The sequence below is a fragment of the Agelaius phoeniceus genome, chromosome 24, assembly GCF_051311805.1.
Source record: "Agelaius phoeniceus isolate bAgePho1 chromosome 24, bAgePho1.hap1, whole genome shotgun sequence".
In the NCBI taxonomy this organism is placed as follows: domain Eukaryota; kingdom Metazoa; phylum Chordata; class Aves; order Passeriformes; family Icteridae; genus Agelaius; species Agelaius phoeniceus.
Window position 1 is genome coordinate 5,992,656 of NC_135288.1, and position 10,759 is coordinate 6,003,414.

Here is a 10,759-nt window from a genome sequence, read left to right on the forward strand (position 1 = left end):
CGTGTGTTCCTGTCCCATCCCAAGGGCCTTCAGAAGCTCTGCTGGCCATGGTTGGATCTGCTGATAGGAAAATGCAGGAGTTGTGTATTCTCAGCAGGGCTGAACATCCCTGTTCTCCCTCAAAGTCACAAATGCCTTGTAGATCTGAAGGCTTCCCATTGTCTCAAAGAGATAAAATTCAAAATTACAAAAAAAAAAAAAAATCCAATATGATTTTATGCATTAAACTCCTCTGCAGAGGGGTTTAATGCATAAAATCATATTGGATTTTTTTTTGTAACCAAGATATAACAATTTGTGTGTTCCTGGACAGTCCCCTGAGCAGTCCTTCTGGGAACTTTACCATAGGCACCCATTGAAAAGGCTCAAAATCAAACTGTGAAGGCTTGAACCTTAATTTTGTATTAAAATTAATATCATTTTATATTTCTATTCAAATCATGGCAGTATCTGGAAGTTTAAACTAAAGAACAATAACTCTGAGGTGGTTTTGTGGATGACAAAATGATGTTTGAGTTAGGTTTGGGCAATGCCTCTCTTGAGAGGACCAGTCCAGCAAGGGCTGCTTCTATGAGTAGCTATGAGATAAAGCATCATTTTCAACTGCTTTGTAATCTATTTCCACTGTTGGCTTCTACCTATTTATCCAGGGTGTGGCAATGTAAAGAGATCACACTGAAACTGTGAGGAAATTCTGTCCTGGCTGCTGCCTGCCCATCACAGATAATCAGAGTCAAAATTTTAGAGCACTGAAAATTAGCAGCACATAACTTATAGACTGCACCAAGTGTGTAACCTTGTTGTACTTACATAAAGTAATTTCATTTTGATTGCCTATTGAATAAGTCTGATTATTCTTTAAGAGTCGCTTTGGAATGGAGCCTGAAGGTACAATATAAAATAATTGAATTGAGCATAAAGTTCCAGCTGGTAACCTTGTCAGTAATTTGAACAAAGATCTTGTCTCTGTAATTTAGAGAGCTGTAGATGTGAGTGTGAAGTGGATTCTACTGATACTTAGGAATTTACCCCCTCCTTTTTCCTCCCACCAGTGTAACTTCTGTTCTCACCAACAAGCTCATTTTAATGGAATTAACGTACCAGTTGATGGCAGCACACTGGAATTACAACTATATGGTTGGCTCAGATTTATTTCATGCTATATCACAGTATGAACTTGAGGAATGATTTCCAGGAGACTAATTATCACATTGCACTGAACTGCACTGAAACTACAATCAGCAGAGTGACAGGATTCTTTTTCATCTCTTCGAAGCTATTTGTTGCAATTTTGGAGCCCCTTGGTGAAATTCTAAAAAAGAGGAATTCTGGAGCTGTAGCCAAATGTTCTTTAAGAAGTGACAAAATATACTGTCACTAATATCCTGGAGTATAAAATCCAGACCCTCAGAACTTCTGAGAGTGGATTTGAGTGTGTCATAATTTGAGTTTTGGCAGCTGCTGTCCCTGGGCCAGGTTCTGTGCTGCTCTGTGGTGCAGGTGCAGCCATGAAGGACAGAGAGCAGTGGATTGACAGCAACAGAGCCCATTCCTGCCTCTACATTTAATTCAGGGGCTCTTCACCATCAGCCCCTTAGACCTGTCCCCCAGTGCCCTCTCTCTTTACAGGTGGTGCATTTAATCTGGACAAATTGCCCCCAAGGACAGAGGCTGGAGCCCAAGAGCTCCTCTACAGGTGGGGCAGCCTGTTCATTTCAGAGGGAAGCTAAATTTGAAATCACCTGGCTGTGAACTCTATCCAGTATATTCTCCCACAATATCTCTCTCACAATTTTACTTTGTGCATAAATGATGGAGAAATTTCCCTTGCAAATCCAGACAGCTCCCTTTTCAAAGCCTAAATTATTAATAACTGCAATAGTTATCTCATAGAGAAAACAAAATACTGAGGAATTGGAAATTAATGCTATTTGGTATGTGAAAATCATGCACAATTTGTTTTGTGCTGCTTAAAATCTGCATTCAGCTAGAAATAAGTTTATCAATCCTTTTCTTTTTTTTTCCAGGATTTAGGACGCACTTTTCTTTTATTGCAGAGGCAGCTTCCTTAGTTAGACAAATCCAAACATGGAAATCAACTTTTTGGAAGCATTCAGATAAATGGTATGTTACTATGGCATTTTGGACGCCTTCTCATTTAGTAAGCTTTGTGTTGCTAAGAGGCAAGGCTGATGCACAAAGCAATGGGCCATCCTGGTCTCCAGATCATAAGGTCAGAGTACAAAGCCAGCAGGATGTGATTTTCCACAAATGACATGAGTTCTGATTAGGATGATTTGATTTTTAAATACCATTTGAAGTAATGTTTTCTGATCAAAATAGACTCGTTATTAATAAAATCTAATTCACGACTTTGGTTCAATAAGTGGCAAATTTGCCAACTTGAGACATGCTCCAAGCCCCCACGTGGCTTTGGTGCCCCCCTTGGCCCCCTGCCACCCCCACCTTGATTTCCCAACCCTGCTCTGTCTCATTCCATGAAAGGCTCCAAAGAGCTGCTGCCAACCATCCCATGATGCCGTTATACCTCCCTCCTCCTTTGATAGCTCCCTTCTTATGTCCCAGCTGGTATTCCTTGGAGCTTTGCCTTTGGTAAACTGCCATATATTCTTTGCAAATATGCCACAGCTATTCACTTTTCCTTCTGCAAATGACTCGCATTAGCTGCTATTGTTGTTGCATGTCAGGGAGAATATAGTTCCTTCAGCTCACTAGCTGCTATTATTTTTCTCCAGCTATTTTCCATTAAGATGCATTTCCTCCCAAATGTTATGAAAATATAATTCTTTTTTTTCGTTTACTTAGAATTTGTAAAGCTTTTCCCATGGATAAATATCTCCCACAGGATTGACTGTAAAGAGTGTGAGAGGTTGTTGTTGTTGTTGTTCTTTTCCCTCTTCAATGCATTTCCCCCCCCTTAAATTTCTGTATGTGCCTGCCCTCTCTTTATGGATCCATGTGGGAAGGGAAAAAAGGAGGATCTGGTGATAGGTACATATGTGTTTGCAGAGAGAAGGAACAGTTTTGGGAATATCTGTGGAGAAAGGCCTGTCAGTGTCTGTGAGCACTGTGAAGGCAGCATTTATCTCTTCTGCAGGATAAACAGGCACACCAGGAATTTGGGGGTTTGAAGATTTGATTAAGAGTAAACCTGGCAGTTGTGCTAAAGATAAAAACTCCTCCTGAGGAGTTGCAGAGGTGAGTTCCACATGGTGGAGGACTCTCAGCAGGAAATGATGGTAATTCCATTAAAGCTCGGGATTGTTTTCTGCACTGTGTGCTGTCCAAGGTGTCCAGAGAGCCCTGATCCTGTACTGACCACAGGAACACAGAAACCTCACAGCAGAGCATGCTCTGAGGGGGTGAATCAAGTGAGAGTTTGCAGAGACAACCCATGGCAAGAGTAGGAACAGAATATGTCTGTAAACAAGCAAGGGTAGAACACCTGAGTCCTAACCTGGGCATAGGGTGTTGATTTAAAAACACATGAATATCAGAAGCTTTATGAAAACATTTGCATTTTGTAGGAAAGATAACCTTGTAGAGTGCTTTCCTGGAAGCCAAGAGCTCTGAGTTTCAGCTGCAGTTCTGGCACATGCTGCCTCTACTCCTGGATCAGGCTGAAGGAGCAATGCAGCTTCTCCTGGTATCTCATTCACCAGAGAGGGAAGATGTGATGGAAAGAGAGGAGCAGCTCTTGAAGTGTTCCACACCCTGACACAGTAGAAACAGTGTGAAATCAGCCCATTAATGACATTTCTGCCACTCAGAGCACCAAAGTTTTTCACATTCCTTCACAGCACATCCATGCTGAAAAGGAGGCTCAGGGGTGGCTCTGCACAAGTCCCTCAAAGAAGGGGACAGCCCCAGGTCGGGCTCTGCTCCAGGGAACAGGGACAGGAGGAGAGGGAGCAGCCTCAGACTGGGCCAGGGGAGGTTCAGGGTGGACACCAGCAGGAATTTGCCCATGGAAAGGGTGCTCAGGCCTTGGCAGGGGAGGTTTGGAGTGCCCATCCCTGGAAGTGTCCAAGGAAAGCCTGGACGTGGCACTCGCTGCCCTGGGCTGGTGACAAAGTGGGGATTGGGCACACATTGGATTCAGTGGTCTTGGAGGTCTTTTCCAGCCTCAGGGATTCTGTGATGCTGCTTGAACACCAGCCCTCAGAAAAGGTTTTGTAGCCAAAAGTGGAGTTTACAGCCCAGCCTTGAGCAGGGAGCACAGGCAGTGCCTTGAGGGCACCTAAATCCTGCTGCAGTTCTGGGGTTTGTGCTGGGAGTCACAGAACTTCATCTTGTTGCAGCCACAGGTATATTTTTAGAATGAGAAAAAAAGAAAAAGAGCAAATATTTTATACAAATAGCTTGGTTTCAATTCTTCTCCTGAATATTTGATCACTCCTTTGGCCAGGCCCTGTCACTGCAGCTGAGCCCTGGGGATGGACTCGACCTGCTGGAAACACAGCAGAAAAGAGACATTCTCTGCTTAGATTAAGCAGCACAAATTGGAAGGGAGGGAGATGGAGCAATTTTTCACATAACCATAATTGTGTGCTAATTATATCATGGAAGGAAAGCAATTGCCCAATTATAAGACAATGTATCACTCTATCAAAGGCAGTGCTTTGAAGGTTTATGTACTTTAAATTACTGTGACATTCCCAAGGCTCCTCTGTTTACACATTTGTCTCAACATCTTCTACCAACAACAGTACTACGACTAAAGCCATTAATTAATATATTCTCTGTGTCTTTGCAGAAGTTAAGGGGTCCTGTTCAGACTGAATTTGTGCTGTTTTGTAAAGCAACTTGATTTTCCTATTATAGTGCTAATGGCCACTCTGGGTCTGAGAACTGAGGGTGGATGAGGTTGGTTTTTTGCTCCACTCTCCTTGCAAATGTTTTGCTGTCAGTGTGCCCTCTGTAGTACTGAATTTTTGTGCCTCTCTGAACTTCATTGTGATTGTCCTTCCCCCCTTAATGACAGCAGATTCTCCCATCATTACATTATAATTTCCTGGATTTCCAGAATGAGTGAGAGGAAAATCTTCACCAATAAATCTATCTTCTTCTTTTTTACCATCAGTGGAAGAATACCGTGTTCAAAGACCAGAATTACCATTTTATTTTCAGTTGATTATCAATAGGTGTTTGTCATGGCATGTAAAACTGTTTTATACACAAGTCCACAGCAACAATAATCAAGTTAGACAGAACAACAACCACAGAGAGCATTCAGTGACAGAGACTTGAGTGTGGTCTGTAAAAACCTGACCAGAAGCCCCAGGGTGTGGTCAGATGGCGACTCTGCAGAGAAGCTGAAATATTTGCATCTTCCAAACTGCTGTTACTTATTCTTGCACGATTGAACCTGGTGCAAAACTACCTGGAAAACCCAGTAGGAGACAAGCTGTAATTTGCCATTATTTGTTCTTTAAATAGACAATGTAAATCCCATAGCACTGGGATTTAATTCCTTTTATCTGAAGACATCATCCTTGTCCCTCTTTTGAAATAAATCCCATTGGGGAAGTCATGTTGTATCTGCTAATAAACCTTCCCTGTGCATCCACCTCTGAGCCCAAAGCACAGAAAATCACTGAGCTGCTTCCCCTTGCACCTTATGATGCATTAAACCTCAACTATTGCAGAATAGACCAGGTAATGCCTATTCCTGGACCTTGAGAGAGGATGGATCCTCCCAGGCAGTGACACCCCATAGGAAGAGGAAGGATTTCTCCAGGAAAAGGCTGGGAGGATTTTCTGCACACCCTTGGCCAAGTAGTCAGACCCCAGGTATAAATGCCCAGGGAGCCAGGGTGGATCCTGGAGTGCTGGGAGCAGCCCTGGTCTGCACCAGCCTCAGCTCTCAGGGAGCTTTGGGGGGCAGCCCCCAGCACAGCTCACTGCAATATGCCTCCCTGTCAAAGGAAAAACCAGCGAGTGTTGACTTATTCAGCAGTTTCACACAAGGACAGGCTTGACAGGTGGCACCAGAATGTGAGGTCTGTTTCAGATTCTTTCATTAATCTTTTGCAAACTTTAGTGGATTTTGAAAGGAACCATATTGACAGCACTAGAGGCTGCACTGTTGCATTTATCTGTAAAATACCCGTGGGGAGGGGCAATGCTTACCTGCCTGCTAATTGTCCTGACTGAAAAGCATTCTCTTCTCCAGCATGTTTTGAGGGTGTGAGAATGAAGTTGACTCTTCAAATTATTTTCTCTGATTAGAGGTTCATTAGGGGTTTCTGAACTGTTTTCTCTTATTAAAAGGAGACTCATATGATCTTCATTGGAACTGCTTGTCAGCTATATGGCATCAATTTGTTCCACTTTTTTTTTTTCTTGATTTATTTTTGATGTCTTTGGCTGGGTTTGTAGCTATTTATTTTGGATGTTTATCAAAACCTGTTGGTATCTTGCCTTTTTTACCATTCTTTGAGCTTTATGATCTTGGTACAGTATTAAATAAATGGCTGGCTCACAAAAGGCACTATTCAAAGTGCTGATAATTGGCACCTCAACAAATATTCCCAGCAGAGGCCAAGGACCAGATAGTTTCAGAGATGGGCTGACCATCTGCCTCTTCTTGGTGGTTCCTCATGGCTGACTGAGCAATATCAGCAAAGCTTGTCTGCTTTACCTTTCTTGGGGACAAGTCAAGGATTTCTCTACCACCCATCTGGCACCGGATCCTGACATTATAATCTCTATTATTTTTAAGATCATTCGTCTTCCTCCCCCACTCCTCTATGCCAAAACATTTCAATCTCCTGCCATTTATTTTTGTTTAAGTGGCACCAAGTGGAGACAAACCCCTGAGTTGCTGTCCCCTGGGATTTGCTCCCCCAGGTGATCCCATGGCCAGCCCTGTGCCCGGATGCAGCACAGCCAAGGTGTTTGCCACCTCCAAGGCCCCAAGAGCTCGGTATCTTCCTTCCCTGCTCTGCTCTGATATTAATGCCTTGGCACATAAAAAATGCCAACAGATGCCATCAAGTGTAAAGAGACAGGTGGTGTCAGTGCGTCAGAGGAGGGACTTCCTCCAGAAAGATGGCACTTGCTGAGTTCTGTGGGCTGCCCATGCAAATCCTTCCCCGTGTGACACCTCTCTCCTTGTGAGACAGCCCTGATGTCCCTGTGAGCCGGCACGGTGCCACTTGCAGCCCAGCCAGAGCAGCCAGGGGCTGCACAAAACCAGCTTCTGGAAAGATGTTTCCTGCTGCAGCCCTGTGTCCCACAGCTCTCGGTGGGATGGGTCAGGGGTCCCTCTCAGGTTGCTGTTGATAATTGCTGCCCTGAGATGTGCAGGGTGTCTCTGCTTTGGCCTGTGCGGCTGAAGAACGAGTCTGGACTCTTCACTTTTCGGTCTTGAGGTTGTTTATTAATTCTTATCTATAAAATTTTCTTTCTGCCCAGCCAAGGTCTGCTCTGCAGGGCAGCCACAGGCACTCTTTGTGTTGTCCTTTTATACTACAAACTACATATAACATATTTACACTTAATTCCCAATACCCATCACCCATGTTAGACAGTGCACCTCCACTCTAAACCAATCCCAAAGTGCCAACATCACTGCAGAAAATGGAGAACAAGAAGAAGAAGAAGAAAGGCTGGACACGCCCAAGTTCCTCCATCTTGTCCCCATAACCCCCATACCAAAAATCCTAAAATCTACATTTTCACCCTGTGATCATTTTGTTATTACACTATTCAAACCTGTGTGACTTTCACGTCCTCATACAAAGGTTGCAAACTTGCTCCAGGGGTCACAATCAAATCCCCAGGTGCTCTGGGCTGGGTGCCAGGGTCTCTGAGCTCTGAGCAGGGTCCTGGCAACTCCGGACACCCGGAGGGATGCACTGAGTTCAGACAGGTCCCAGCTGGGTCCCTGTCACTGCTCTGCTGGGTAAAAGGGCTGCATCCTCAGCTGCTCAGCCAGGGCTCCTAAAGCCTTTGGTTTGGTATTCTGCAGCTGCAGGGACTCTGTTGGGTCAGAGGTACAATGAGAACATTAAACACCAAATCCAAGTTCATTGATCTCCCACAACCTTTTCACTCCTGCCTTCAGGCCAGAGGTTTTCTGTGTTACCTCCTACCTCGTCCTTATTTTGCTTCATATTTCCAGTCATAAAAAGATTAGATGAGCTGTAAGCCCAGACCTCTTTTTCTTTGGCATCAAAATCCTTCAACAGATAATAGGCTTAATTCTCTAATATGGGCAGACAGCTTAATGAAACAGCTAATCCCCAGACAATGAAAAAGAAGATTTTTTTTTTGTCTGTTTTTTTGTTATATGTCACTACTGACCTTTTATATAACTCACCATTATATCATCACTCTCGTGTGTTAGTCCAGAGCCCTGGATCCCATGTGGAAGACGTGGTTCTCTGACTTTTGTCTCCCTTATGGGTCAAGTGGTTCAAATCTCATCCTTTTAACAAATCAGTGCCAATGTGGGTGACCCTACTTTCCTCCTGTACCTGTAAAATATTACTATAAGGCTGTATTATGTCATCTAGAGACCTTTTCCATGATCAGGACTGTGTTAATGCAAACACAGGAACATCACCCTCAGTTCCCAGTGCAAAATGTGTCACCTACGGAAATTGATTGGGAGAAGGCTAAAATCAAATAGCTTTGCTCTTACACAAATATTTGCCTTTCTAAAAATACTTTCAGATGGCACTAAGACCAGTGGTCTGTCAAGCTGTGATTAATTTTCTGACAGAATATATCAGGGGTGAGTTGCATGTCAGATATCCCCAGCCAGATCAGCCCTTGCACATCCCATTATGTCCAATAACTTCTGCCTGATGCTTTTCAGCATCTTTTCATAGGCTAGAGGGTTCCTGACTTTGATTCCAGATATAAGAGCTGCTGGTAGTCTGACAGGGCTGTGGGCTGTGCTGTACTTGCCTTTTGTACATCCCTAGGAGAGCTGTCCTGCCAGACATGGAGCTACCAGGGGGTTGGGATGGAAGCAGAATGAATTATTTACACCAGCCGTGACTGAGTGCTCAAATATGTGTCTGCATGTTCTCTTGGAGCCAGTCTGCTCACAAGCTTTCACCAGCCCCACTTTGGCTTTTCTCAGTGCGAGGAGCAAACTCTGCTCAATTTTTAGGTTCTTTTTTAACAACTACTGATTGCTTAAAGATAAGGAGGGGCTCACTAGAAATATCACGGAAGGCAGAGCCTGCCTGTGGTAGCTTTTCAGGGAGATGAAGGGCACTTCTCCCCTCCAGAAGGTCCCTGTTCCTTCCCAGGGATGCTGTAATCTGTTGCTAAGGCAGTGGCTGTGCTGTAACAGAGTGTTCTCTCTCTCTCATTGTGTTTATGAGCAGGTGGAGCAGAAATTGCTTGGTTTCTACACAAATAGCTACAGAACAAATGTACCAAAGGAAATGGGAGGTGGGCGGAGAAGATCCACAACATGATTAACATGAAAATAAAAAAGATGTGAGAACATGGCATGTTTGAATAGTAAATATATAAATAAAGTTAATCGTTGAGCACCTTCTCAGCGTGAGCAGTCCCATTCACAGAGGATCAGACTAAACATCAGGAAATCATAATTTTATTCTTAGCTCTTCCAGCAGCCTGCTGAGTGCTTTCAGCCAAGGTACTTTCTGATTCTGTGCTTCAGTTTTTCCATCCTTACAGAGTGTCACTGATTCTTCGTAAAGACATATGAGAGCTGGTGTAGAAAAATACTGGGTGACATCTGGATTTTACTGTCACAAGAAGGAGGCATTTGGTGAAGCACTGGGAAGGGGTTTTTGCTAAAGATGACTTCAGGAGCACAGTAGTGAAAGAAACAGAAAGTATGCACCAAAGAAAAACTATTCAGTGGGGAGAATGCTTGTATTTCTCTTCTGTGTAATTTTACAAGGCCAAAGAAGTGGAAGCCAAGCCCTCTGCAGCCCGTTTGCATCACGGGGCTGTGTCTGCAGCCTCGTTACCTTGACACTGGTGGAGCCCCTCGCTGGCAGCGCTGGCGTGAGCACAGCACGTTTTGCCATGTACCAGACACATTCACTGCAGAGCAAAACAAAGGCAGATGAAGTGAGAAGTGGGAGTCATGAATCATTTAAAAAGAAACAGCACACACAGAGCCCACTGTGAGAGGGGTGGGAGTGTCGTTGGGAGGGCTGCCAGCGGGTGAGGGCACAGTGCCACGGCCAGGGCAGGGCCACGGGGGTGGCACCTGTGTTTGGAGGGTGAGACAGGACCCTTCTCTCTCAAAGCCCCCTCCTAACCTGAAATTAGGGCTTCCATGACAGATCAAATTAATTTCTCCCCATTCCCCTCACAGATGTGGGGTTTGGACAGGTACAACCCATAGACTTGCACTGCTCTGCTGCCATGGGCCTGTGCCAGAGCCACCCACGCTGTGCTCCTGGGAGGTGGAAAGAACCCTCTTCTGGCAAGGTTTTGTCTCTCCTTTGCATTTTCTCTGAGTCCAGATTCTTCCTTCACTCTCATGAGATTCACACTGGTGTGGCTTCAGTGATTTGCACAGGAAATCAGGGATCTCATCCCTCCCTGCGCTCGTATTTGCTGATAATCATCCAAGAGGGGTTTGCACAACACTCCCAGGCACATTCTGGGGTTCTTGGGGCTGTCCTGTGCAGGAGCTGGATGATCCCAGTGGGTCCATCCAACTCAGGATATTCTGTGATCCTATCACAATGCAAGGCCAGCAGTTTTCTCTTCCCCTTCTCTCCTCTGCTTG